The following is a 27,362-nucleotide window of genomic DNA, read 5'->3' as shown; positions in this document are numbered from 1 at the left end:
ACAGACTGGAGCGTCAGTAAGAAATGTCAGGACTGGGGGACCAATGCACTGGTGGGGAAGGAGTGCAGGAAGGAGTCCCAAGTTCTCGGCTTGGGGCGCCAGTTCTCTGAGCCAGGATACATGGGGAGAGGGGGAGGAGGAGCAGCTCTGTGGAGGACAACAATCCTGGGACAGGCTGGCTTTGAGGTTCTGGCAAGACATCTTGGTGGACAGGAGCAGTAAGTGGTTAGGGCACACCATGCTAGGGTTCGTCAGTGGTAGTGAGTTCCTTGTCACATGAAGCATTCAAGAAGGGGCTAGACAAACACTCACTTGGGATGTTGCAGAGGGCTTATACGCATCCCAGGTGAGCTGGGCCTATGACTGCACAGCCTGGATGGTGTCTGTATGTGTGTGCAGGAGACACTATCTGTTGGGGCTTGGGCATGTCTACAATTTGAGGACCTTTGGGGTTTAAAGGTGGTTTGCGTTTCTGGACCTGGGCCCATAACTGGAACTGGGGGCAGGATCGGGCATGCTGGCTTCGTGGGGGCAGAGGTTTTAAGCGACCACAGGGGAAGAGAGCCCTGAGGTCCTGTTGAACCCATTTCTCAGAACCAGGGAGCTAGAAGGATTCTTGATCTTCAATCGGCCTCCCCTCCGCATCTCAGTTTGATTGGTAGGAAAACTGAGGGCCTTGCCCAAGGTCACACAGAAGGTCATGACACATCAGGCGGGGAGGCCTTTCCATGCTGGCTCCCCACTTCCTCAGATCCCAAGTGCCCGCAGCATCTGCGTCTCCTGGGTCTCCTTGGCACAGGAGATGTTCTCTAACACGTATGGTGAGGGATCCCGGTCCCTTTTAATTAGGAAGATACAAAGAGAGAAGTCAGACAGCCGCCCCCACCCACAGTTGGGAGAGTAAGTGTTCCCCAAATTACACAGCAGATGCCAGGACTCCAGCAACAAGACCCAGCTTGATAGCTTTGTGGTAACCTCAGCCAGCACAATTTTATTTTTATGTTTTAACTCCTTGGTGATATATAGACCTCTCACAGGCAGGAGAAATGGCATCCAGAACGTCTCCCTTGAAAAAAAAATTTGTTTTTGAACTTGCGCAACACACACCCAGTTTAATTAACCCTTCTGTCAGGGTGCTTGGTCTGCCCTGGGCTGGGTGAGAAAAACTGTTTCTCTCCTGGGAGGCGGGGGTAGTGCGAATTACCTGAGGAGGAGGCAGATGTAGGTGGTGGGCTAGCCGGGCCAAGGTCTTGCTGTGGGACCCCTGACGGGCCCCTGATCCTCTTGGGGTCTCTGGGTCCCAAATGATAAACCCCCGGACAACCAACCTGACGGGCAATTATATATGCCTCTTTCGGGGTCTCTAATTTTTTCTTCTTTCCTTCCTCTCTTTCTCCTGTCTCTTTAGGGCCACACCCACGGCATATGGAGGTTCCCAGGCTAGGGGTCCAATCGGAGCTATAGCTGTTGGCCTACACCACAGCAACGCCAGATCCAAGCCGCGTCTGCAACCTACACCACAGCTCACGGCAACACTGGATCCTTAACCCACTGAGCGAGGCCGGGGATCGAACCTGCGTCCTCATGGATGCTAGTCGGGTTCGTTAACTGCTGAGCCACAAAGGGATCTCCTATTTTTTTCTTTTTCTGCTTTAAAATGTTCGGTCTAAAGGGCCAGTTCTATGGGAGTCCCTGCCTTTCCTCTCCACACCTTCCAAATCTCTATTTCCATACCGACTTGCTCTTCAGAGCTGGAACCGGACTGTTTTGAATCAAAGCTCATTTCTGACCCTTCCCACTCCCTCGTCTGGACGAGCTAAAGGTCTGCGGAGCCCTTCCCATATCCTTTCTAACCACACCAGCTCTGCCAGCGGCTCCTGTCTCCTTCCACTCTCTCTAGCGTCTCTCGTTCAGATGAGTTTTTCGACACCCAGCTCTACTCGGCCACTTCCTGGACCAGAAAACTGGAGGGCGAGCCCCTCCCCCACTGTCTGAGGCCCGAAGCCCCAACGCCTAGGCCTGCAAGGCCTGGGGCCCCAAGATCTAGGCCCTGGCCACTGTGCAACCATCCCCCCACCCTGGGTACGTATTCCACACTCCATTTGCTCAACGTGCAAATATCTGCTGAGCCCTAACCATGTGCCAGAAATTGTGTCGGGCGCCCAGGAAATAGGTGAGGTACACACGTGCCCAGAAACCAAGTGTGTTTTGAAAGCTCTGGGGTTCGGGGGCTCCGAGGAGGGGCACGGAATCGAGAGAGGGACTGGGCTGCAGCCAGCTCTCTTCTCACTGGTTTCCTGTTTACTATTAACAGCTGCCCATCCCGCCTTGCACACAAACGCCCAAGCGAACCTTGGTATGTTTTCAGACCAGCAGCTCAGTCGCAAAACACGAAGCAGGCTACTTGAAATTTGCCTTCAGCTGCCTGGAAAATCTGCAGAGAACCCCCTTTAATCCCTCCTTCTTACCCCCAACTTCTGCCTTCCTCTCCCCCCCTTGGAGGGCGCATGGCCCCTTGAAGTTTTGTTTGCTTGCAGGGAATAAAAAAACAACAAAAACCCAGCTTCAGTATGGAGGGTTTTTCTTCCTTTTTTTAAAAAAAAATATTAAGCATCAAGAGACAGAGCAATCTGCTTGCAGACACTATACGTGCATAATTAATAAAATCTCATTATTTATTTATAAAGAGACACACGAGGAACTGGAGAATGAGGGCTATCCCCATTATATATGAAGAGAGGGAGAGAAAGAGTGGGAGAGGAAGGCAAATACTTTTTGAGCGTTGGAGCCTTCCAGGGAAGTGAATCTCTCAGTATGGAATGAATAAGAAAGCATCTGCCTACTCCTTATCCAACTGGTGCTCCGAGCTCAGGAGGCATCAGAGAGCAGAAACCCGGTTCAGCTTAAAAAAAGGACCGGGACCAGTTCGGTGCTCGGCAGTGCACTGGATGCCGGCTTTGGGCAGTTGGCAGAAGAGGAGGCATCGTGGAGGGCCTGGCCGCGGGGCAAAAGGGTTGGGAGCCAATCTGAGGCTTCTAAAGAGGGGGGGACTTGGGCACAGACCCCCTGGTAGGTGGGGGGGAGGCGGCACGGTCACGCCATGGCCACCACGTAAATAACCCAGACCGCCGGCTGGGGTGGGGGGAGACCCTGGTTCCTCCGGTCCATTATAAAGCAGGTAACCGTGAGCGGAGGGGGGTGGTTTCTAAACGCCAGCTCCAGCGCCAGCTCTGCCCTTGGACCTCTGCATGCCAGATGCCCGGCCAGGGCCGCCAATATCAATAACCCAACTTATTATATAACAGCCCCCGCAGCCAGGCAGGCAGGGGTCAGAGCCTCCCGGGCTGGAGCTGGGGTGGACCTTCGCTTTCGCCGTTCTCTCTCTCTCTCTCCTCTCTCATTTTTTCTTGAGACATGCTTTAAAATAGAAAACAGGCTTGTGCAGGAACCAACCCCACAGAAAGAGGTAGTTTGGAGGGATTTTCTCCCCCCCACCTCCCTCAAGTGCAAGCAACTCAGGCAGCGGAACGCTCAGCCTTCCCGGGGCGGTGGGCTCCAGGAGGGGGGGCGGGGGGAAGGGCTGGGGAGGGGGTCGGCCTGGGCAGCAGCCCCCGCAGGGTTACCCGGGCGCGTGCAGGGAAACGTCTCAGCAATTCCAGCGCCCGAGCGGAGCGCGCGGGGGGCGGGGGGGAGGGTGGCGCGCGGCGCGGGGCACCTTGAAACCGCCGGCGGCCGCGCGCTGATTGGCCGAGCCGCCGCCTCGGCGTTCCAGCCAGGCGCCCCTCCCCCCGCGCCGTCCACCCCGGAAGGAATTTCCTCCTCTGGCGGCCGCTATTGTTGTCCGCCTTCGCTGTTTGGGTCGGATCGCGTAACCATAGTATCCAAACTGTGTCCGCGCGGGGCCCCAGCCTGGGACCCCTGTGCCCCCCGTCCCTCCAAGCGAACACCCCCACCTTTTTTTTTGCAGCCTACTTATCATGACTTCATCGGACTCCGGGGAGCAGAAGAGGGGGATGGGGCGGGGGGAGCTGGCCCGCTCCTGGCGGCCCTTACTTCGAGATGTTTTCAATTATAATTTTTTAAAAAGTCTGCTTTGTGGGTTCGGGGCTTTTAAATCCTTCCTGCTCCCCCCCCCCATTAAACCGTTGGACCAAACTTGAATGGGGTTTTCCCTCCGTTTCTCCTTGACCGTCTTCACTCCAGACCCTGACTTTGCTGCTCACAGCTGGGGGGTGGGGTGGGGGACTTAGCAGAAGTCACCCCCTAAACCCAGCCCCTCAAACCCCCGCTGTGTCCAGGCTCCTGGGCCTGGGCTTGAGCTAGGGAAGACCAGGCTGGTGGAGGGGGTCGAGAATATCGGACCCTGCAGCCTCCACCCTCCGTCCTGGGGCGCTTTCTGGAGGGGTTGGGAGAACCCTGGAGACAGGTTTGGGGGCGGAGGTGCAGGGTGGATGCCCGCCAACCCCTTATCAAAAGGATACGGGGGTGACGGGGGAAGCAGCTGACAGGTTGTTGGAAAAACAAGCCCCCTCGCCCCTCCAATTTCTGCCTCGGCTCTCTGAGCACAGAGACTTCCTAGTCGGCGGCGCGAGCAGCCTGAGACCATACCTGCCCCCCACTCCTGCGGAAAAACAAAAATAAAAGCCCTGTCCTTGCGAAGTGTGTTCTGCTGAGAGAGGTGGGGGAGCCAGCAGCAAGTCCGTACCGGGCGGGCTGCGAGCGGCGCGGGAGCCCCTGGGGCTGGGGCTGGCAGCGGGGGGCGGTTTGTGTGCCGGGGGGTGTCAAACATTCCCAGAACTCAAGTATTCTCGTGGCGCCGGTTGGGGCGGGGGTAGCAGCTGCGGCAGCCCAAGTTCGGGGCAACACTGCCCCCTAGGGGCCATCGCCGGCGCCTTGCAGCCTGGGAGACGAGGGGCCTGGAGGACGGAGCCAGTGGTACCTGGGCAGGGGTGGCAGTGATCCCCTGGTGACAGGCCTGAGGAGGCCTTCCAAGCGCCAGTTCTGGGGGCCAGGAGGATGCAGTGCTGAGGTTTGGATGCTTTCTCTAGAATTTAAAACTTTAGCATGCTGTGGGGGTCCAGTGATGGACTGCACCTTGAAGATCAATGGGTCTAGTCCCCCTTTTGTGCAGTTGGGGAAACTGAGTCCTGGAGAGGGGAGCAGTTTGCTCAGAGAGATGGGTTTATGCCTTCTTTGGAGTCACAAAGTCTTCCTTCATCCCTCAGTGGCTCAGTATACAGCATTTTACAGGTGAGAGATCAGTGCGGGCTGGCCTTGCTCAGTTCTGCAGCCGAGGGCGACCTCAAGACTTTGTCTTTCAATCCAGCTCTCTCAACTGTGGGGACTTCGGGGGACCTGAACCATCAGCTCACCTGCCCTCTTCTACTTGGGGGGCAGACGGTGGTGGCTGTCGTGCTGTGTATCCATTCTGGTCAGACCAGGGTCGAAGGGACTGCTCCAGGTTGAGGGGGTCCCTGCAGAAGAGTATGCGGCTGCTGCCACCTGAGTTCTAGGCTCCTTAACTGTTGCCATCTCTGGACCTCAGTTTCGCAGTCTCTAAAATGGGGTGTGGGCAAGAGGATCCGGCAGGTGTCTTTCTTCTCCAGTGTTTGGTGACGCTGGACTGCTCCTTCTCTTCTTTTGTCTGTCACATCCTCTCTTCTGGCCCTCTCAGGTCTTTGGGCTTGCTCCTAGGTTGGGGGTTCGCCGGGCTGGCTTCCTCAGCCCACCCTTCCTCCCTCCCCACAGAGCTTCTGCAGCCGCTGCTCCCCTCCCCTCGCCTCCCCTCCCCTCTGGCAGGCGCAGAGCAGACTGCGGGAGGGAGGGAGCAGTGGGCACGGAGCCAGCAGAGCGTCCAGTCAACCCCTTGGGAGAACGGGGCATGTGGAGGGGGGCTCTGTCAGAGGCTCAGCTCAGCGCAGTGGGGGGCAGGGTCCCTGGGGGTTATTCGAGTCTGGCTGCCAGCCTCCTTCCTCTCTCCCTAGAGATGAGGGGCGCTGCACAGGGAGTCATTTTGACTCCTCCCTCTCCCTTACCGCCCACGAACAATCGGGCACCCAGTCTCATCTTTTCTCCCCTTAGATATCTCTCCAGTGGTTGCCTTCTCCCTGTCCCTCCACCACCACCCCAATCTGCAGGCCCGCTGGTCTACAGGGGACTCTAAACTGACCCCTCTGAGCCTTCCTCACACTGTCTCCTGCATCAAACCTTTTTAAAATTTTTTTTTGCTTTGTAAGGCTGCACCTGCAGCATGTGGAAGTTCCCAGGCTAGGGGTCAAATCGGGGCTGTAGCTGCCGGCCTACACCACAGCCACAGCAATGTGGGATCGAAGCCATGTTGCAACCTACACTGTAGCTCAAGGCAACACTGGATCCTTAACCCACTGAGCGAGGCCTGGGATCGAACCTGCGTCCTCATCAATACAAGTTGGGTTCATTACCGCTGAGCCACAGCAGGAGCTCCACACCAAGCCCTCTGAACCTCAAAGCGCATCCTCCGCAGCTTCAGTCCATACCCTGCTTTCCATCGCTCTGGGGATTAGCCCCAGCCGGGTGAGACCCGGTGTGGTCTGGCCCTTCCCATCTTGCCGGTCTCATTTTGAGCCTCTCTGACACATCTTTTGTGTCCGTGTGACTTCCAGAGCCTGCCCTGCTCCCTGGGCTCGCCCAGGCTGTCACTGTCAGGTCCTGCCAGGCCGTGGGAACACCGAGGTGAGCAAGACCACCCTTCCCTGCAGAGAGCACCCAGAAACGTGGTCATGTCAGGATTGCTGGTGGAATGGGGTCTTAAGAGAACCCTCGCCCAGCCTGGGGGGAAATCAGGGAAGGCTCCCCCATCCCTTTTTTGGGCCGCACCTGAGGCGTATGGAAATTCCTCGGTGGGGGATCAAACCCGAACCGCAGTTGGGGACTGTGCCACAGCTGCGCCAGTGCTGGATCCTTAACCCGCTGCGCCACAGGGGAACTTCTAGAGAAGGCTCCCTGAAGTGGGTGATGCTTGTGCTGAGTCCCAAGGGAGAAGAAATAGGAATTGGCCAGATACACAGAGGTTGCGGGGGAGACAGTCAAGGGACAGGGATGACGTGACAGCGTGGGCAGGCAGCGGTTGTGGGAGAGCATGACCCTAAATGAAACCGAAGGTGGTAGAACTGGAGTGTAAGGGGAGCGGGCAGAGGGGGAGATGTGGCTGGAGAGGAAGCCCCGTCAAGGTGGGCCCTGTGTGCTGGTCTCGGGGGCTGTGATTTCCACGGGCAGTCCCTGGGGAGCCCCGGGAGGTTTCTGAGCCCTGGGCTGGACTGCATGTTGGGAACCCCCGCCCTCTTGCATCCAGGCCCTGGGAACACAGAAATGACTATTATTATTATTATTTGTCTTTGTAGGGCTGCACCTGCAGCATACAGAGGTTCCCAGGCTAGGGGTCGAATCGGAGCCACAGCTGCCGGCCTACGCCACAGCTCAGGGCAACGCCGGATCCTTAACCCACTGAGCGAGGCCAGGGATTGAACCTGCATCTTCGTGAATGGTAGTCAGATTTGTTTCCACTGAGCCCTGATGGGAACTCCCCAGAAATAACTATTTTTATTTACCTAATCTCACCTTCTTATTCCCTGTTTCATTCTAGAGAGGATCAAAAGAAAAATCAGATAGGGTCCTTGCCTTCAAGCAGCGTGCAGACTGAGGTGGCTAAAGAAGAAACTGGGTCAAGGCAGAATGCAGGAGGCAGAGTGAGTGCTTGCTTTTTTGTTGTTGTCGTTGTTGTCTTTTGTCTTTTTAGGGCCGCACCCAAGGCATGTGGAGGTTTCCAGGCGAGAGGCTAATCAGAGCTGTAGCTACCGGCCTCCACCATAGCCATAGCAACACGGGATCCGAGCCGCGTCTGCAACATACACCGCGGCTCATGGCAACGCCAGATCCTTAACCCAATGAGCGAGGCCAGGGATCGAACCCACAACCTCATGGTTCCTAGTCAGATTCGTTTGTGCTGCACCACAACGGGAACTCCAAGCACTTTCTGAAATATACATCTAGTGGCCCTGTGAATCCCTGCTCCAAACCTCTTCACTGGCTCCAAGCCCTCTCTCTCCTTGGCGTGGCATTCAGGGTCCCTGTGGTCCGTTCCGCCGACCTCTGCAGCTCATCTCAGCCAAACCCTTCATACTCCTGTTCCTCCAGCCCACTGAGTTATCTGCACTCCCCCCAGTAGACCGTGTTCCCTCCAACCACCAGATCCAGTGTCCGCACCGTTTGCTCGCCTGGAATCCTATCCCCCTGCATGCAAGTCTCTCACCCATTCTTGGTTCACCCATCAGCTTTTTCAAGATGCTGCTCAGGCGTTACTCCCCCTAGGAATCGCTCTGGGATCCCCCAAACTCACCTGGGTTCTTCCTTTCATTGTCCCTTGTGCTTTCTTTTGTCACAGCACCCATCTCAGTGTAGTTTCATAGTCCCTAGGAGGCTGCAGCCTCCATTTCTGAGTTACCCTGGGCTCTCCAGGTCATACCTGGGGCCCAGAGTAGATACTCATTTAAGTTTTGGTGGTTGAAGACTGGGTACAAGCCGCTTGTGAAGAATAATGGGAACAGACATTTGCTGACTGCCTGCTGTAGGCCAGGCACTGTGCTGGCCTCTCGTCATGTCGCTTTTCCCTCTTACAACGACCATATACGTTTGACATCACCCCGCTTTGTAGATGGGAAACTGTGACTCGGGGAGGGGAAATGGCTATCAAAGCGATGAAGGTAATTATCAAAACTCATTGAATTTTTTGAAGTTAAGATCTTATATGTAAATTATACATCAGATTTTTTTTGGCTGTACCCATGGCCTGCAGAAGTTCCCAGACCAGGATCGGACCTGTGCCACAGCAGTGACCTGAGCCACAGCAGTGTCAATACCAGGTCCTTAACCCACTTGGCCACCAGGGAACTCCCAACATCAATTTTTTAAAAATTAAAAAACAGACAAGAAAACTACCAGAGCATGTACTTCTTAGGTCTGAAATATTCTGAGAAATATTTTTTTGTTGTTATTACAAAAGAAAAAAGGGAAGATACAGTTGGTGGGAGGCAGGGAGGGCCAAGTGGTCCATCTCTAAGTCCTTGTTGGTCTGACATCACTTATCCACCAAAGCACTGGGAGACCCTATTTAGCTTCCCAGGAGAAGGTGGTTCCTACAGGAAGTGGGGGTCCCACTGGCAGGAAAGGGCTGAAAGGCGGTGGGTATGAAAGGCCATGGCATGTCAAGGCCCGGAGCTTGGTCTGATGTGGTGCCAGCATTGGCAGCATGTAGGGGAATAACGGGGGTCGAGGCTCCCGGATGAGCTGAGTCCAGCTGTAGAGGGCTTCAAACACCCAGCTAGAGCCAGACTTGGTGTACAGCTGGTGGGAGCATCAGCTAGAGAGTGCTGACCTGAGCTTCTCTTGGGGGCATCCTCCTTGGGGGAGGGGAGCGAGGGCTGGTAGCTGCTGGCTCATGTGAGGCTGGGTTTGCAGGGGCCAAGCTGGGGGGCAGAAGAAAGGCAGAGCTGAAGAGGAGGCTGAGGTTTGAATGCCAGCAGCCTAGTGCACACCCCAAGGTCACAGCCCCAGCGTTTTGCAGAGCTGGGATCGGGTGAAGGCAGGCGGGGCAGGGGGGACGTGAACAGCATGGCCAAGGCTTGGGGTCCAACCTGGCCCTTCCGCTCACATCCGTAGTGGTGTGACCTTGGACCATGTAACGACCTCTCTAAGCCTCGATTTTCTCACCTGAAGAAAATAGTTCTATCAGCAGTACCTACCTCATAGACTATTCCAAAGATGAAATACACAGCCCTGAATACTGTGCCTGGCTCACAGTAAATACACAACGTGTGTTGGGTTTTCCCCTTCTGGTCACCCCCCCCATCCTCCACGCCCCCTCCCAGTCTCTTCTTGCCGTGAGCACCACTCTGGCGAATTCCACATGTGACCCTAAGTATGCATATATCTTTGTGAAACATGGAGAGTTGTCTTGAGCGCTAGGGGTCTCATTCTGTATCTTTCATCCCCTCCCCCAACACTGCATGTTTGAAGCCCTCTTTGTGGCTTCCTGTGACACTATAGGTTTCTGAGTGACACCCATCCCATTTTGCTCATCCATTCCCCCAGCGATGGACCCCTGTGTTGCTTCGAATTTCTTCCTCCTACAAATAATTCCTTGACATACACCCTTGTGTATATCACAGACGTGTCCCCTTGTGGACCTATGTGGGAATTTCCCTGGCATATCGGGGGCACCCCAGGGGTGCTGTCGCTGCCTTATAGGACACATATCTACTTACCTTTACTAATTGTTGTTAGGCTGCTTTCTAGGATGGCTGAACTGCTGCGCATCCGCCAGCAGTAGGTGAGAGCTGCTACCTTCGTATTCCTCCTTGTTCTAATTTTTGCCAGTATGATGAATGTAAGATGCCAGTGCTTTAATTTGTGTTTCTTGGATTATGAGTGAGTATAAGCAGCTCTTCATGTACTTGTTGGCCACCTGGGCTTCTCCTGAGAATTGCTTGTGCCCTTTGCACATTTTTCTTCTGGATTTCCACAATCAGCAATGAGGACAGCCTACAGCATCTGCCTCATGGGAGGTGGGGGTCAGGTTGTCTTGAAGGGCCTGAGCTCTGGCAAACCATTGCCCTCGCTCCCTGGTGTCTGCCGTTGAATTGCTGTCATTTCAAAAGTCTTTCCTGAATACTTACCCTGTGTGAGCTCCAAGGACCCAAACGACTCAGCGTGTTCTTGCTTCCAAGGACTCGTGGTGCAGTAAGGGAGGCTGACTAGACAGAATAGAGCTATTCCAGAGGTTAAATGAGATGGTACTTATAAAGTCCTTCCCCAACAGAGCCCCTGCCCACTTTGATGGACCTGGCTTGGGTAATGGAGGAAAACTCTCTCGCTGCATCAAAGGATCCATACCTACCTTCCAGGGAAAGTGGCTCTGAACTTGAATGTCCCCTGTTTAATCCTCCAAAAGGGGTCAAGTTTAGGGCCAGGGGTTCTGAAGAACTGCTTATCTTACCTGGTGAAAAAAAATTATTTATTTTTGGAGTTCCCATCATGGCGCAGTCGTTAACAAATCCTACTAGGAACCATGAGGTTGTGGGTTCGATCCCTGGCCTTGCTCAGTAGGTTAAGGATCCAGTGTTGCTGTGAGCTGTGGTGTAGGTAGCAGACGTGGCTAGGAGCCCTCATTGCTGTGGCTGTGGCGTAGGCTGGTGGCTACTGCTCCGATTAGACCCCTAGTCCGGGAATCTCCATATGCCGTTGCCTAGAAAAGGCAACAAGACAAAAAAATATTTATTTATTTTTTTATCATTATTATTTTTTTGCTTTTTAGGGCTGCACCAGTGGCATATGGAAGTTCATGGGCTAGGGTCGAATGGAAGCTGTAGCCTCTGGTCTACACCACAGCCACAGCAATGCGAGATCCGAGCTGCATCTGCGACCTACACCACAGCTCACAGCAATGTGGGGTCCTTACACCACTGAGCGGGGCCAAGGATCAAATCTGTGTCCTCGTGGATACTAGTCAGGTTCCTTACTGCTGAGCCACAGCGGGAACTCCCATACCTGGTGAAAATCTGGGAGGGAAGCAGAGTGGTGAGGAAGGGGTGAGGAAGAGAGAGGAGGGCGAAAGAGGTGAGAGGAGATGCGAGATAAGGTGAGGTAGGTAGAGTGAGAAGTCTAACTCTCAGTTACGAGCAGAGAAGTCTTCACAGTCAGTTTCCAGTCCCTGGAGCTGCTCCTCAGTCTCCTTACACCCTTTGCAAAGCCCCCCCATGTCCTCGTTTGCCTTAGATGGGTGTTTGGTGGAAAATGGGGCCAGGAGTTGGGTTTCTTTCAAAGTCTCATGGCTTATGACAAAAGTCAGCACCCCCAGGCCGGTGAGAGAGTCCAAAAAGTGAGCAAACGCAGCCAAGGCCGGGAGTTGGAATCACAGGTGTTCATGGAACTCTGGCAGCCCCTGGGGAGTGTGCAAAATGTGACCCGTGGAGGAATCAACTTCCAAGGGTGAACGGAGGCTGCGAGGCCATCTGATTTAAATTGAAGGGCGTTTGGTAGCAGACTGGATTTTCAAAAAGTGATCCCAATAATATCACCATCCCATACGCTCCCCTTATAATGTGACTTTGACCCTCTTCCTATCAAATCAAGAGAGGGAGCCTGTGTGTCCTTTCTTTGAACCTAGATGGACCTTGATGTCTGCCTTGACCGACTGTCTTTTTAGGGCCACACCCATGGCATGTGGAGGTTCCCAGGCCAGGGGTCGAATTGGAGCTACAGCCACTGGCCTACACCACAGCCACAGCAACACCAGATCCTTAACCCACTGAGCAAGGCCAGGGATCAAACCCACAACCTCAGGGTTCCTAGTCAGATTCGTTTCCACTGCGCCACAACGGGAACTCCAAAATGACACTGTTTTTATGGCTAGGGCTAGGTCATAAAAATGCCAAGCATGTCTTCTTTGTTCTCTTGGAGAAATCACTGCGGTGCAAGGCAGCTGCCATGACTACCCTAAAACCGCCAAGCTGTGAGGAAGCCCCGAGAGCGGCGTGGAGAAGTCCTGAGCCCTGATGAAGAGAGGGTGCCAGGCCACCCACTGTCGGCTCTGTCCTCTGGTGTTCCGCCTCCAGCTGCTGTCTCACTCCAGCACCGGCGGCGGGACCCTGAGCCGGGAGGGCTCAGCTGTACCCTTTGCAACTTCCTTGCCCACAGAAATCACGGGAGGGAAGACGGCGATTGCTGTTATTTTAAGCCAGGAAGGGTTGATACGATTTGTTACACAGCAGTAGATAATCCACATGGGTTTATACTTATTTAATTATCAGTCTTTCCTGGTAGACCATAGCTTTTGTTTTCAGCTCTGTTCCCAGCAGTTAGCCAGGCACATACTATGCTCCACAGATGTTTGTTGGGTACATGAATGAAAGTTAACAGCCCATATTGGGGGAACCATAGGGGTGGTGGAAGCCCAGAGGAGGCTCCTAACCCAGCCTGGGAGATCTGGGAAGGCTTCCTGGAGGAGGTGATGCTGCTCTGAGTCCCTGGGCAGGACTAGACACACAGGAATATCTGTTCCTCATCTCTGGTGCTGCTTATTCCTTCTTGGCCCAAATGAGGCATCCTGCCTTGGTGTGCATTTAACAGGCTCACCCCTGGGTCCATTTGGGGGCTTCCTCTTGTCTCCCTGTTCCAGTTCTCTTTTCTTCCTCCCTTGCCGGGCTGGTGGGCTCACTCCTTCTGCCTCTCTGACTCTGGGTCTGGCTGGAGAAAATTAAGTCAATGGGAAGGGAGGAGTTGACAAATAGATGGTCTAGTAATTGAATTTTTTTTTTCCTCTCTAGCCCTCTCTCCACCCCCCAGAGAGCAGGAGGAATTAGCTCTCTCGCAGTGGCTTTCCCGGCTAAGGAGCTCTGGTGTTGCAACCCCCCCACCCCTACCTAGACCAGTGGGGAGGGGAGGGGTGTAAGTGGGTGCCTGCTTAGGATCCTCTAGGCTGAGTCTTGCCCAGGGAGGGAGGAGTCTCTGCAGGCTGTCAGTGGGTTCACACCTGAGCCGCAGCTAGAAGGGACGGCAGCTGGGGCCAGGCCTTCACTGCTCCCTGGTTGTGGTGGGAGCAGAGGCTAGGAAGGACACAAGGGCGCCAGGGTGCAGGAAACCTGGGGCTCCTGATCCCTGGCAGCCCCTTTACCCTTGGTTGGGGTCTCCTTGTCTGAGGAGGGGTGGAGTTGGTGGGGAAGCCAGCCTGCTGGATACGCAGGAGGGGAGGTCTGTTGCCCTGCAGGTGCCACCACCCTGCAGGACCTGGCTGCCTCGCATGTCTCCCCTCATATAGAGTGTGTGGGTGTGCCAGGGGTTGGTAGTGACCTTGGGGAGAGGGTTGGCAGCACTGGAAAGAGCCTGCCTACATGCTCTAAATCCCACCATTCTGCAAGACACGGGCTCTCATGTAGTTGCAGTGAGTTGCGGGGGGCACCGGCTGTCAGAGGCCCTCCGTCAGTAGGGCCTGTTATTGCTTCATTGTCCAGATAAAGATGCAGAGGCTCCAGGAGGCCCTTCCTGACTCTGGGCTGCAGGCTAACAAGTGGCAGGCAGCACTGGGATTCAACCCCCCCTGCGGCCTGGGTTCCCAAGCCGTCAGCACACATAGGCTTCTGTGCTCCACGGGGAGGCAGCTTCAGGGTGAGGGTGCAAGCTGGCCCTGCCGGCATTCTGCCCCCTCTCTGCTCCCCCGGACCCAGCGGGGGTGGGCGCCGTGGCCCTGCTTTGCTGGGCGGCGGCAGCAGCAGTGGCTGCGGGCTCTGGGAGCGCTTGATTTATTCAGCTAATGTTCTAGCACATTTCCCCCACCCTGTAATGAGCTGTTTCCATCAGGGGGTGTCTGCAGAGCGACTGCGGGCTTCCGGCCGCTCCAGGAGGGAGACAGGGCTGGTGGCGGGCTGTGGGGGGCCCAGGCGTCTGGCCGCCCAGGGAGGGGTGAGGTTGGAAAGTCTGGGTTGGAAAACCACCCCCTGGCATCCTGAGGGAGGGGTGGTGGGAGGTGGGTGTAGCCTGGAAGAAATGGCACATTTCTCCCTGGCCGTCCTGGCCCAGCCTCTCAGCAGCTCCAGGGGCCTGGGAGGGAGCCCTGCCCCTGCATTCTGAGCTGGTTCCTCCCTGCCTGTCCCCCGTCCTCAGACTTTGGAGGAGTCTGCCTACTTGTCTGCTTGTTATTCCCACAGAGCTGGCATTTCTGTGGCTTGGTGTGACAGTTATGTCCTTTGCAGCCAGGCAGACCGAGGTTCAAATCCCAGCTTAGCTGCCTTCCAACCCTGTGGCCTTGGCGAGGAGTCCCTGACCTCTCTGGGCCTTGGTTTCCCATTTTAAAAGGGGGATAAGAAGAGTTCCTGTCATGGCTCAGCGGGAACGAATCTGATTAGCATCCATGAGGATGCAGGTCTGATCCCTGGCCTTGCTCAGCGGGTTGGGGAGCTGGCATTGCCATGAGCTGTGGTGTAGGTCGCAGAGATGGCTCAGATTTCGCAATGCTGTGGCTGCGGTGTAGGCCGGCAGCTGTAGGTCCGATTTGATCCCTAGCCTGGAAGCCTCCATGTGCCACAGGGGCAGCCCTAAGAAGACAAGAAAAGAAAGAAAAATAAAATGGGGATAAGAAGCCGTATTTCGAGGGATGATCACGGATCTCAGTGACAATGGATGAAGAGCTGGGTACAGGGTGTTACGCTGCCTTGACCACCTGGCCTGCCGACACTGGGACAGACCTACTCCGCCACTAACTGTGACCTGGTGTGCTCTGTGTACAGCAGATGCCACCGTCCTAAAATGGGCCCCTCACAAGAAGCTCAGAGGCTTTGCTTTCCTCACTCGGGGCAGGCAGCGCTTGGTATTTTGGCTTTAAAAACCCTAATTCCTGGAGTTCCTGCTGTGCTGCAGTGGCTAAGGATCCAGCATCGTCTCTGCAGTGGCTCGGGTAGCGGGTGAGGCGTGGGTTCGATCTCCAGCCTGGCGCTGTGACTGAATGATCTGGCGTTGCCACAGCTGTGGTATAGGTAGCAGCTGTGGCTTGGATTCCATCCCTGGCCTGGAAACTTCCATACGCCATGGGTGCGGCCCAACACGCCACCCCCCAAAACCTAATTCCTTTCTCCTTCAGCAAACTCACAACCCCCTAGAACCTGGACTTTGTGCCAGATGACCTACCCAGTAGCAAAACTGTTCCATGTGATGCTCATTCTTGTTTTTTGTTAAGTCTTTTTTTTTTTTTTTTCTTTTAGGGCTGCAGGTGAGGCCGATAAAAGTTCCCAGACTAGGGGTCGAATCAGAGTTGCAGCTGCTGGCCTACGCCATGGCCACAGCCATGCCAGATCCAAGCTGCATCTGTACCCCACACCATAGCTCTTGGCAACTCCGGATCTTTAACCCTCTGAGCCAGACCAGGGATGGACCTTGCATCCTCATGGATATTAGCCGGGTTCGTTTCTGCTGAGGCACAGCAGGAACTCCTTTTTAAAGTCTTTATGGCTACTTTTATCTTTAGCGTGTGCCTGGCACCCAGAAAGCCCTCATCAAGGGGTAGCTGTCCCCCTGACCCGCCCCCTAGGAGGGAAAAATGGGACAACGAGCACCCGTCTCTTGAGATGGACACCTTCCGGCGTGGTGTTCAAGGCCCACTCATCTTCCCCAGGAACACGTAACCAGTCTTTACAGAGCAAGGTGCTCGGGAGACTCGCCCAGGCATCCAGCACACAAGTGGCAAAGACTGATGCCCACTCTGCTGGACGCCCAGACCAGCGCTCCTGCCTCTCCTCACGAGGTCCCTGAGGGAGCCGCCCTGCTGAAGCCGGGACCAAGGTGAGTTCTCGCAGCTTCTTTCTTGCGTCAGGTTAACCAGCCTTGGGCTCTTGTCGTGGACTCTTTTTAAGGAAGGGCTAAGTCTGGAGGAAGAGAGGCTTGGAGGCAGCCGCCCCACTGTGTAGCTGTCCCTGCTGTCTTGGCTTTTTATTCCTCAGTGACTTCAGAATCTCCCCTATTCCCTGAAAGAGACCTTGCCCGGAAGGGTTCGGGAGCAAGGTGGCGTGGACTGAAGGTTAAGGCAGAGACAGACGGGGCTGTTTCAGTTCATGCTTTACAGCAAAGGGCCTAAGAGAACTGTATGAGACGTTCTGTTCTCCCGTGCCCCTGCCTGGCTGCCTGCCCGGGGGATCGGCTCTGTCCTGCCCTCTCACCGGTGGCTCCCTGCTTTGCTGGCATCGCTCCCCCCCACCAGCCTTGGCACCTGCCATTCCCTATTGCCAGCTTCCCTCCGCATGGCTGGTGCCTGCAGCGGTTCGTTCTTTCTCAGTCCTGCCTGAAGAAGCCCTCCAGCCACCCTCGTCACCCTCCTGGCTTCTGTTGTCTTTGTAGTTGTCATCTACAGGGACCTTGCTGATTGCCGGCCCCCTTCTAGAATGGGAGCTCTGTGAGAGCAGGGACGGGAGCTGCCTTGTGTCCAGGACACCCCCGGGAATGCAGTGGTGAATAATCCACTTTAAGCTCTTTTTTTCTCAAACTCACTTGTGCCCCAGATCCTGGCTTAAGTTTACACACCTGAGTTTATCTCAGGCCGTGAGGCGCTTTGCAGTCACACCTGTTCCCACTTTTGCTAAGACTTGGTATTTGCCCTTGACAGGCACTGCCATCTGCTTTCCACGCAGTAACTTTCTTGATCCTCACAAAACCCCCTCGAGGTGGGCACTATTGTCATCAGCCCGCCTGTTTTACAGATGAGGAAAGAGCCAGAGAGAACTGGTCCAGTCTTAGGCTGTTAGTCCGTGGCAGGGCAGGGCAGGGGTTAGACAGAGATGGTTGGTTCTCTGGAACCCATACTACAGACTGTTCTAGAAGTAGCAAGATGCTTTCACCTGCTGCTTGGGGAGGGGCAGCCTCCCCACCACTTTGTGAAGTGGGGATAAGCCTTTGGAAGGTGCACCCCCACATCCCTATGGCTCCCCAAATGGCTTCTCAAGAGTATTTCTTCCAAACACACGATGTTTGGGAGTTCCTATTGTGGCTCGGTGGGTTAAGAACCCAACTAGTATCCAGGAGGATGCGGGCTCAATCACTGGCCTGGTTCAGGAGGTTAAGGATGTAGTGTGGCCGTGAACTGTGGCGTAGGTCTTGAATGCGGCTCGGATCTGGCGTGGCTGTGGCTGTGGTGTAGGCTGGCGGCTACAGCTCCGATTAGACTCCTAGCCTGGGAACCTCTGTATGCCGTGGGCGCGACCCTAAAACAAAAAACAAGAGAAACAAACACATGATGTTTGTTCCAAACTGTACGTGTCCAGATGAGCCAACTTTGCTCCATCTTTTCCACATTTCACAGAAACCAGACGGTGTTTGAGGAAACGGGAGCCTCTCCTGGAACCGGATGGGACTGGGTCTGGGGGAGGGATGGGCGTGGCCCATGAAACCTCCGGGGATCTTTTTGTCTCTCAGAGTCTGTCTTCTTTCCCTTCGTCCTGCCCCTCCCCTCCATCGGCCCTTGCCGTTGATAACCTCCCCTTGGCCCTGGAGCCCTGGAGCGCTCATACACCTTTCACTTCCCGGAGGGGGAGAGGGCACTTAAATTGGCTGAACTTGGACCAGGTGGGTCCAGGGAGGTCCTGTCACCTGTGACGGGGCGAGGGTGTGAGGTACAAACGGGACAGTGACGCCCTCGGCTTGGGGACGGAGGTGCCGTCTTTAGAGGAGAGGGGCGACTGGGAGCTGTGCAGGCGGCCCTCGAAGTAGCTGCTCAGGTCCTGGAGATCCTTGAACTGAGGGGCTTATCCTCGAGGGGTTTCAGGCCAAGGAGGAGTGGAATCTGATTGGCAGCCAAGGCTGACTTTGGCTGCTGGAGGGTGAAGGTGGGCTCTGGGGAGACCAGTGAGGGGCTATGGCTCTGAGGAAGCAGTGGTAGGCGCTGCCTTTTACTCTGAGCCATTTTTACTCCCCCCCCCCCGCCCGGGCCAGCTCTAAGGCTCAGAATCCATGATGCAGAGCCTTTATCCATGCCAGGTCCTGTGTGGGGTGCTGAGGCCCTACTCTGGGGGCTCCTCTGCTGGGGGAATGGCAGGGTGTGGACACCCACTCAGACACACAGGGGGTTGCTATGTAAGGAACGAGGGTCAGGTGGAGTGCTTGGGAGGATCCCAGGAGGCCAGAATTATTTGGGGTCGGGGCATGGGGGCGGAGGAGAGTTGGGGCCATATTCTGCAGAGTTAGCATGGGGCAGGCCTGGAAGAACAGATGGGAATCGAACGCACAGAGCTTTGGGTGAAGGACTGTCCAGGTGAAGGGACAGCATGGGCAAAGGTGAGGGCTTGGGAAAGGATGAGGTGAGGCCCGGGTGTGCAGAGCTGAGAAATGGGAGACAGAACTAGGGGAAGGCAAGGCAAGAACCATCAACATTTATTTTATTTGGCTGCCTCTCAGCATATGGAGTTCCCCGGCCAGAGATCAGATCCGAACCACAGCTGCGACCTAAGCTGCTGTAGCTGTGGCAATGCTGGACCTTAATCCACTGTGCCAGGCTGGGGATTGAACCTACCTCCCAGTGCTCCCAAGATGCTGCTGATCCTGTTGCGCCACAGCAGGAACTCCAGAAGCCCTCAACATTTAAGATGACAAGCTGGGAATTCCTGCTGTGCCACAGTGGGTTTAGGATCTGACTGCAGCAGCTCAGATCCCTGAGGAGGTTCAGGTTCAATCCTCAGCCCGGCACAGTGAGTTAAGGATCACACATTGCTGAGCTATGGCACAGGTTGCAGCTGCGGCTCAGATTTGATCCCTGGCCAGGGAACTTCCATATGCCACTGTGTGCAAAAAAAAAAAAAAAAAAAGGAGTTCCCGTCGTGGCTCAGTGGTTAACAAATCCGACTAGGAACCGTGAGGTTGTGTGTTCAATACCTGGCCTTGCTCAGTGGGTTAAGGATCCGGCGTTGCCAAGAGCCGTGGTGTAGGTCGCAGACACGGCTCAGATCCCATGTTGCTGTGGCTCTGGTGTAGACCAGCAGCTACAGCTCTGATTAGACCCCTAGCCTGGGGAAGCTCCATATGCTGCAGAAGTGGCCCTAGAAAAGGCAAAAAGACCAAAAAAAAAAAAAAAAAAAAAGGCCAAGCTAAGGGGTTTAGATTTTATGCTGTCGGAATGAAGAACCATTGACTGTGAGCGGGTGGTGATGTGGTCAGTGTCCCCGCTCAGGCCCCTGACAGCACGGGTTCTACAGACGAAACCAGGGAGGAAAGCACTCAGTCCTTCAGGGTACCAGGGTCTGGGGACCATGCTGGTGCCTTGACATCCCCCACCACCAGCCCATCCCCATATCCCAGGGCCCTTGGGGGCACAGCAGGGTGGTCAATGAGGCCAGGAAAGGTATGTGCAGGCACAGGGTGACCATGGCAGCCACCACATGGCTGAGGTCCTGCAGGGGCTGCTGAGGGCTGGGAGGTAATTAACAACTGTAATCACTCCTGTCATGACATCATTAAACTCTGATCGCACTGGCTGGGCAGCTGATGGATGGGCCTGGAAGTCACAGCTCATGGGGGAAGGCAGATCATTTGTCAGCAGGCAGGCGATTAGCATGGGGCACCCAGGTCTCTACACGTGGGGTGCTGGTGGACCCCCAGGGTGCTGGCTGCCATCCGAGGCTGGGTCAGGGCAGGTGAGGCTGCGCCCAGACCCTGAACAGGTCCGGACCCTAGTGTCTGCCAGCAGGCTTGAGCGGGAGGACCTAGAGCCTCAGCCTGCGGAGGTGTCCCCGGGCCCTGTGGTGGGGGCTGAGCAGGGGCTGAGGCTGTGGGGCTCCGGGCATCCTTCTCCTTGCTTCAAATCTTTCACTCTCTTTAAAGGGAAATTTTATTATTGTTGATCATACGTGATTATTGAGAGAGATTCAAACAATATGGGGGGAGGCATGTCTTCCCCGATTCCGTTCCCTAGACATAATTGTCCTTAAAAGTTTGGTTTACGTTCTGGTTCCCAAGGCCCCCGGAGCCACCGTCTGGGCTCCTGCCAAGATTCCTCCTGTTCTGTGGGCTGTGCCAGTGACCTCCCGACATCCCTTTTTGGCTTAAAACTAGTTTGACGCTTGTTCCTTCCAGGTGTGGTCAAACTCAAAGACTAGAAAATTCCTATCCTCTTCCCCCCGACCTCCCCCTTCTCCCTGCCTGTTCCCCCTCCTCCACCTCCCCGATTGCCAAGGCTGCTTCCTGGGGTAACCTGTCATTTTCACTCAGTAGGCTCAGCAACAAGCTGTAATGCCGCTGCTTCTGCTGGTTCACCGTGTTGCCAAAAGCAGAAGCTGGCCTAGAAGGCTCTTGTTTAGCCAGGCCCTGGGTATTTACACTTACTGGCTCGAGACCTTGGGGGTGGCGGAGGGGAGGAGTGGGGTGGGGCTGGGGGCAGAGGTGGGCGGGGGGAGGAAGGACTAAACTGCTTGAGAAAGCAACAGGAATTGGGGTTGTGCACGGGCAGCTGGGCAGAGAGGTGGAGAAAAACAAGGCCCAGGTGGGAGGGTGTGGGTTTCAGGAGTGTCTTCTCTTGTCTGCACTTCCCGTCATGGCCAAGTCGAAGATGTATTGGTATGAGCATGCTTGGCCTCCCTGTCCACTCCTCTTGCTTGTTCCAGGTGGAGGGGGAGAAAGACGGACCCATCCGATTGATAAGATTGCAAGGAGCCAGGCGTCTGTGCACTGACTTAGCCTGGGGCGGAATCACCGCTTTAAAATGCAGTGTCTGGAGATGGGGGTGTCCAGTTATTTAATGCGTGTGGATCAAATTATCTTATAACAAGGAATTCCCGTTATAGCTCAGTGGATTAAGAACCCTACTAATATCCATGAGGACATGGATTTGATCCCTGGCCTCGCTCAGTAAGTTAAGGATCTGGCGTTGCCGTGAGCTGTGGTGTAGGTCACAGACACGGCTTGGATCCCGAGTTGCTGTGGCCTAGACTGGCAGCTGTAGCTCTGACTTAATCTTTGGCCTGGGAATTTCCATATGTCACAGGTGTGGCTGTAAAAAGATGGAAAAAAAAATCCCATAACGAAGTGGCATAAAGCGATCCTGTAGCCTGTGGATCATGCTCTGGGAAGTTGTCATTCTGGGTCCCCAGGAGGACTGCAGGGAGCCTGGGGGCAGGTTCTTTTTTTGGTGGTCGTCGTTGGGGAGAGGGGTTGTCATCTTGCTTCCCATCCCCTCAGGAGCAGTGGGCTAATTGTCACAAAGGCCCCCATCTGGAAGGCCTTTCCCAGGCAGTCAGGAGGCCCTGCTGGCCCAGACTCCTGAATGGACAGCAGAACTAGGGAAGGTGCTTCCTTCTAGACTGGAGGCCTGGAGGGCGCTGCCTGATGCTTGTGGTCGGGGAGGGGCTGAAGGAGGAAATGCAGAGGAATTGGTTCAAATCCTGGCTCAATCGCTTACTCGCTGTATAATTTTTCTTGGGCTTATTTCCTTTCTCAGGCTCGGTTTCCTTAGCTCCGAAACGGGGCTGAGGAGTTCCCTGGTGGCCTAGCAGTTAAGAACCCAGCATTGTCACTGCTGTGGCTGGGGTCACTGCTGTGGTGTGGGTTTGATCCCTGGGCCGGGAATTTCTGCATGATGTGGGTGTGGCCAACAAAGCAAAACGGGGGTGATGCTCCCTATCCTTCTGACCTTGAACGCTTGGAAGAACCTTAGAGTGGGTCCTGGTAGCTTGCTTCCTCGTCCTCCACCCATTCCCCCTTCTTCTGACAACATCTGGGGCTCCACCTGGCCCCATCCCACTGCCGGCCCCCTTCCATGAGCATGGCATCCACCTGGCTATGGTGACTGGTTCCGAGGTGGGCGGGTGCCAGAGCCCATCCAGCCCATCTCGGTGAATGCCAGCGCTTCTGTAGGAGCTCTTGGAAAAGCTCCTCCTTCCTGGTGGACTTGAATCTGAGAGGAAGAAAAGCTTACCACCAAGTGGAGCCTTAGAATGAAGTCGACACAGGGGAGAGAGTAAGGACAAGACACAGGGAGGGGCAGGTCCTCACGATGTTGCTTGAACCCCTGAATCAAGCTGTGCCTGAAGCTGCCAGCAATTCTTGCCTTCTCCGTATCTGAGCTAATATGTTCCTCCTGCCGAAAACTTAGCTGTGTTGGATTTTTTTCTGTCCTGGCCGCAGAAAGATTTGTAACTGATATAAGTGGCAAAAGCTGCAAGTTTTTGTTTGTTGGCTTAAAAGAGTATTTGAGACCATCCAGTCCTAGACCAGAGGAATTCTCTGGAGTGTTAAGTGAATAGGCGAATACGTGTATCACCTGTGGTCTCCTATTATTACTTTGGTGAATGGACACAAGGATTAGTAAATGGAGAGGCTGGAAGAGGAGTGCGGGAGAATTGTTTTGTTTTTCCCGAAAATTGGAGAAACGTGTGCTCTTGTTTTGTGGGGAAGGCCGGCCCCTACCATGAGGATGAGGAAGGGGTGAAGGGCCAGGGCAGGACCCCCGGGAGAAGGCCTGAGAGAGGAGGTAGAGTCCTTTGCAGGCAGCTTCAGGGGTTCATCCTGGGCTTCTGAGCCCACCCCCTCCTGTGCAGGAAGAAAGAGGGAGCACAGGACGTGGGGAAAGCTGGGGCTCTGGGCCAGAGAGCAGGGTGGAATGCTGCTTTTCTGGTGGCATCCCGTGTCTCTCTGTCTGGCTCACCAGGCTGTAAGCTCAGAGCTGTACCCTGGGTCCTGAGTGCCAGGCCTGGCACAGAAGTAGCATCAGAGCAGACTCATGGGATGAAGCTGGGGCTGCGAGGAGATCCCTTTCCTGATGAGAGTGACGTTCGTGGCAGAGTCCCAAGCGTATGTCCCACTCTTCTCCTGTCAGTCCTCTTTCTCACCAGCGTTCCATTTTTCCTCTCGCCTTTGTGGCATACGTGTTCTTACTCCTTGCCAGCTGGTCTCCCCCTGAAAAATGGTATTTTCCCCAAAGCCCGCCGCCTACAAGCAGAGGACACGCCCCTTTCCCTCCGCCTGCCCCGGTCACGGGGTCCTGGACGTGGAGGGATTAGCCTCACCTCTGCTCCTAACCAGCTGTGTGGCCTTGGGCAAGTGTCTTGGCTTCTCTGAGCCTCAGTTTCCTCACCTGTGAAGTGAAGAAAACTCATTCTTTGCCAGGTTAAGTGAAGATTAATTGGAAAAAAAAAAAAAAGGCTAATTGGAATAACATATGGAAGGGCTGAGCACAGTACTTGGCACAAAGCTGGGTGTGAGAAAAGGGAGTTCTGGGGAGTTCCTGTCGTGGCTCAGTGGGTAACAAATCCGACTAGGAACCCTGAGGTTGTGGGTTCCATCCCTGGCCTCGCTCAGTGGGTTAAGGATCCAGCATCGCCATGAGCTGTGGTGTGGGTCGCAGATGCGGCTCGGGTCTGGTGTTGCTGTGGCTCTGGTGGAGAATGGTGGCTGTAACTGATTCGACCCCTAGCCTGGGAACCTCCACATGCCATGGGTGTGGCCCTAAAAAGACAAAAAGCCAAAAAAAAAAAAAAGAAAAGAGAGTTCTGGGAGTTCCCAGGTGGCACAGTGGGTTAAGGATCAGTGTTGTCACTGCAGTGGCCCAGGTCGCTGCTATGCCGTGGGTTTGAGCCCCGGCTTGGGAACTTCCACATACCATGGGTGCAACAGCAACCAAAAAGAGAGAGAGAGTTCTCTCCCTCCAGCCTCCACCGAAGGTAATTTTTGAAGAAAATGTCTGTCCCTTGATTCCACATGAGCCTGCGTGTGTGCGTGTGCACTGTGCATGCTGTGTTTGTGAGCACGTAAATGGGTATGTAAACAGAAATGTGCATACACGTATGTGTGCTTGTCTGTGCTCGTGAGTGCGTTTGGGGGTGTGCATGTGTTTGCCCAGCACTATGAGTGGAAAGCCGTAATTATGCTTTATGGCAGCAGCAGCTCCGTTTCCCCAGCCATTAAGCTGCCTCCTTCCACTCATCCAGGGGCGGGGAGGCGCTGCAGCCACCGTGCCCTCCCTCCCCCGTCCCTGCATGCTGCGTGAGCCCCTGCGCCCCCCTCTCTCGCCATATGCCTGTCTTTTACAGTTCTTTGGTGCGTGGTGCTCATCCAGTGGGTAATTAGCTAAATGAATTAATTGACATCCATACGTGTAATTAGCAAATGGTTATAAGCAGCTATTCTCCTTGGGATGTCTAAAATTTCTAGGGGTCATACGCTGGGGGTGGGGGGGTTGTGATGCTTTAAGGAGTAAATAAGGCGGCCAGTGTGGGTGTGGAGGACAAGGACAGGCCTGGGGGATGCTCAGGCTCCACGGCCTGGCTGCGGTTGGGGGGAGGACCAGGAAGGAGGAAAGAGGGGACAGTGAATCTGGGAGGGGACCTGGGAGTCAGAAGGCCCGCGTTCCCTCCCCGTTCACATGACTTTTTCTTTTTCTTCCAAGAGAAGGGGGACCAGCTTTCTCTTAGGACCCCCTCTCCCCAGTTCTGACACTCGCTACCTTAAGCCAAGCTTCTAACAGCAAGCAGGGCTGTGCAAAGATGGAAGGACGTGTCCCTTTCTTGTCCCAGAGCGTGGCGTCCCCACGCTCTCTCGCACCTGGAGGTTTTGGTACATGCTGTGCCCTTTGCTCCAAAGGTCCTTTCCACCTTCTCTGCCTTTAAAGTCAGCCAGAGCAGCGCAGCCCAGTAGAACTTTTGGAGATGACAGAAATGTCCTCTCTCCGTGCCATCCCAGACAACAGCCCCAAGGAGATACTGAGCCCTTGAAATGTGATTCGTGCAACTGAGGTACTGGGTTGTAAGTTTATTTACTCTTAACTTATCTACACTTAAACAGCCACATGTGGTTAGTGGCTATTGTATTAGACAACACGGCTCTAGATGCTGTAAGGTCCAGTTCATCCGTTTTTCCATTTACTCATTTACCAATTCATTCATTCGTCCAACAAATATGTACTGAGTGCCTGGTGTGACTAGGCACCAGACTACCAAGAAAAGGTAGGCATGACCCCTCATGAAGCCCTGGCAATGGGAGGGAGAGGAGAGAATTAGAATAAGAACTGTGGGAGTTCCCGTCATGGCCTCCCATGCCCCTGGCAATGGGAGGGAGAGAAGAGAGAAAAACAAATGGGCAAAAGAATTGGAAATTAGAATAAGAACTGTGGGAGTTCCCATCATGGCTCAGTGGTTAACAGATCCGACTAGGAACCATGACATTGCAGGTTTGATCCCTGGCCTTGCTCACTGGGTTAAGGATCCGGTGTTGCCGTGAGCTATGGCGTAGGTCGCAGATGCAGCTCGGATCCCATGTTGCTATGGCTGTGGTGTAGGCTGGTGGCTACGGCTCTGATTCATCCCCTAGCCTGGGAACCTCCATATGCCACAGGTGTGGCCCTAGAAAAGGCAAAACAAAAGCAAAAGCAAAAACAAACAAAAAAACCCTCTTCCTGGAGTTCCCATCGTGGCTCAGTGGTTAATGAATCTGACTAGGAACCATGAGGTTGCGGGTTCCATCCCTGGCCTTGCTCAGTGGGTTAAGGATCCGGCGTTGCTGTGAGCTGTGGTGTAGGTCGCAGACGTGGCTCAGAGCCCGCATTGCTGTGGCTCTGGCCTAGGCTGGTGGCTATGGCTCCGATTAGACCCCTCGCCTGGGAACCTCCATATGCTACAGGAAGCAGCCCTAGAAATGGCAAAAAAAGATAAAAAGAAAAAAAGAACTGTTGAAGCAACCAACTAGGGGCCGAGGGAGGGAACAGAAAGCACAGAGAAGACCTTCTTTCGATGGTATTTCTGAGGCCGCGTCATTTCAGCTGGGACCCAAAGGGTGAGAATGAGCCTTCCAAGGAGAGAGTGGGGGAGGGGTGCTCCAGGTACTGAGGTGGGGGTGGTGAGGGGGGCAGGAAGAGCTGGTGAGGCTGCAGGAAATCAGTGGGGCTGGGGTGTGATGAGTGTCAGGGTGAGGCCAGGAAGTGAGGGGCAGAGGCCCGATGGAGAGGCCACGGGGATTTTGTGGTGAGAGTCGCGGAGGTCACTGAGGGGCCTAGGCAGGGGCCTGGAATGAGCATCTTCAGAAGCTGCCATGGCTGCTGCAAAGGGGCCAGTGGAGGGGCCCTGAGGGAAGGCAGAAGATGCTCACCTAGAGGAGGGGACCGGGCCAGGGTGACACAAGGAGAGCTCATGGTCCCCTCCACCAGGAGGCTTTCCCTGGTTCCTCCAGGCTAGATCAGGCATCTCTGTGATTATGCCACCTCCAGGCCTAGCTGCCGTGGCACTGTCACCCCTTGACATCTCCTGCGATGGTCAGACACCCCAGATGTGGGCCTGCCCGCCCCGGGGCCATGTCTGCTTCAGTGTCCACACCTCAACACAGGGCCTGGGGCACAGCAGGTGCTCAGGCAGGACAGCCCCTCCCCTGCTCAGCTGGTGTGTCCTCCATCTCCTGGGAAGGGGCTGCCGGGAAGCTGGCCGTGGTGGGGGGGGCGCTGGTGGGAGGGATGGCCGAGCTCTTGCCTCCTCTGCCGCCTTTGCCGCCTCACATGCTGCACTTTGCAGTTACAGAGCCTCTTCCCACCCACGGCCTCAACTGGCTCTCTGAACAGCCCTGAGAGGTAGGTGGAGCAGTAACCCTCATCTACCCATTTTACTGATGAACAAACAGGAGCCCAGAGGGGCCAAGTGCCTTGGCCTGGAGCAGGGGTCCTCAACCTCTTTGGACGTGATGCATTACAGAGATCCCGTGTCTATCTTCAACGTTCCTGGGTTGGAACGTTGGCTGTTAATTTCTTAGCTGTGTGTCTTCAGGCAAAGTACTTAACCTCTATGAGAGTAAGCATCCTTATCCATCAAATGGGAGAATAACTGTTT

General features: G+C 54.9%; 1 protein-coding gene across 2 annotated transcripts in view; it reads left to right on the top strand.

Annotated features, from left to right (window-relative positions):
* ACOT11 (acyl-CoA thioesterase 11) overlaps nucleotides 1-27,362 on the top strand; it is a 100,268-nt gene that overhangs the window by 1,821 nt on the left and 71,085 nt on the right. Inside the window, exons 1-3 of one of the 2 annotated variants that reach the window (XM_021096589.2) lie at nucleotides 3,069-3,178; nucleotides 7,622-7,724; nucleotides 16,196-16,362. The gene's annotated coding sequence lies outside the window, so the exon portion shown is untranslated. Of the gene's footprint in view, nucleotides 1-3,068; nucleotides 3,179-7,621; nucleotides 7,725-16,195; nucleotides 16,363-27,362 lie in introns of those variants that run through there. The other variant, XM_084965010.1, reaches the window with a different exon arrangement.

The sequence above is a fragment of the Sus scrofa genome, chromosome 6, assembly GCF_054392235.1.
Source record: "Sus scrofa isolate SSC_HxYL_T2T_F1_AM1 chromosome 6, Sscrofa_HxYL_maternal_Yorkshire_Landrace_v2.0, whole genome shotgun sequence".
Classification (NCBI taxonomy): Eukaryota; Metazoa; Chordata; class Mammalia; order Artiodactyla; family Suidae; genus Sus; species Sus scrofa.
Note: the sequence above shows the minus strand (reverse complement) of the source record. Positions and strands in the feature narration are given on the sequence as shown.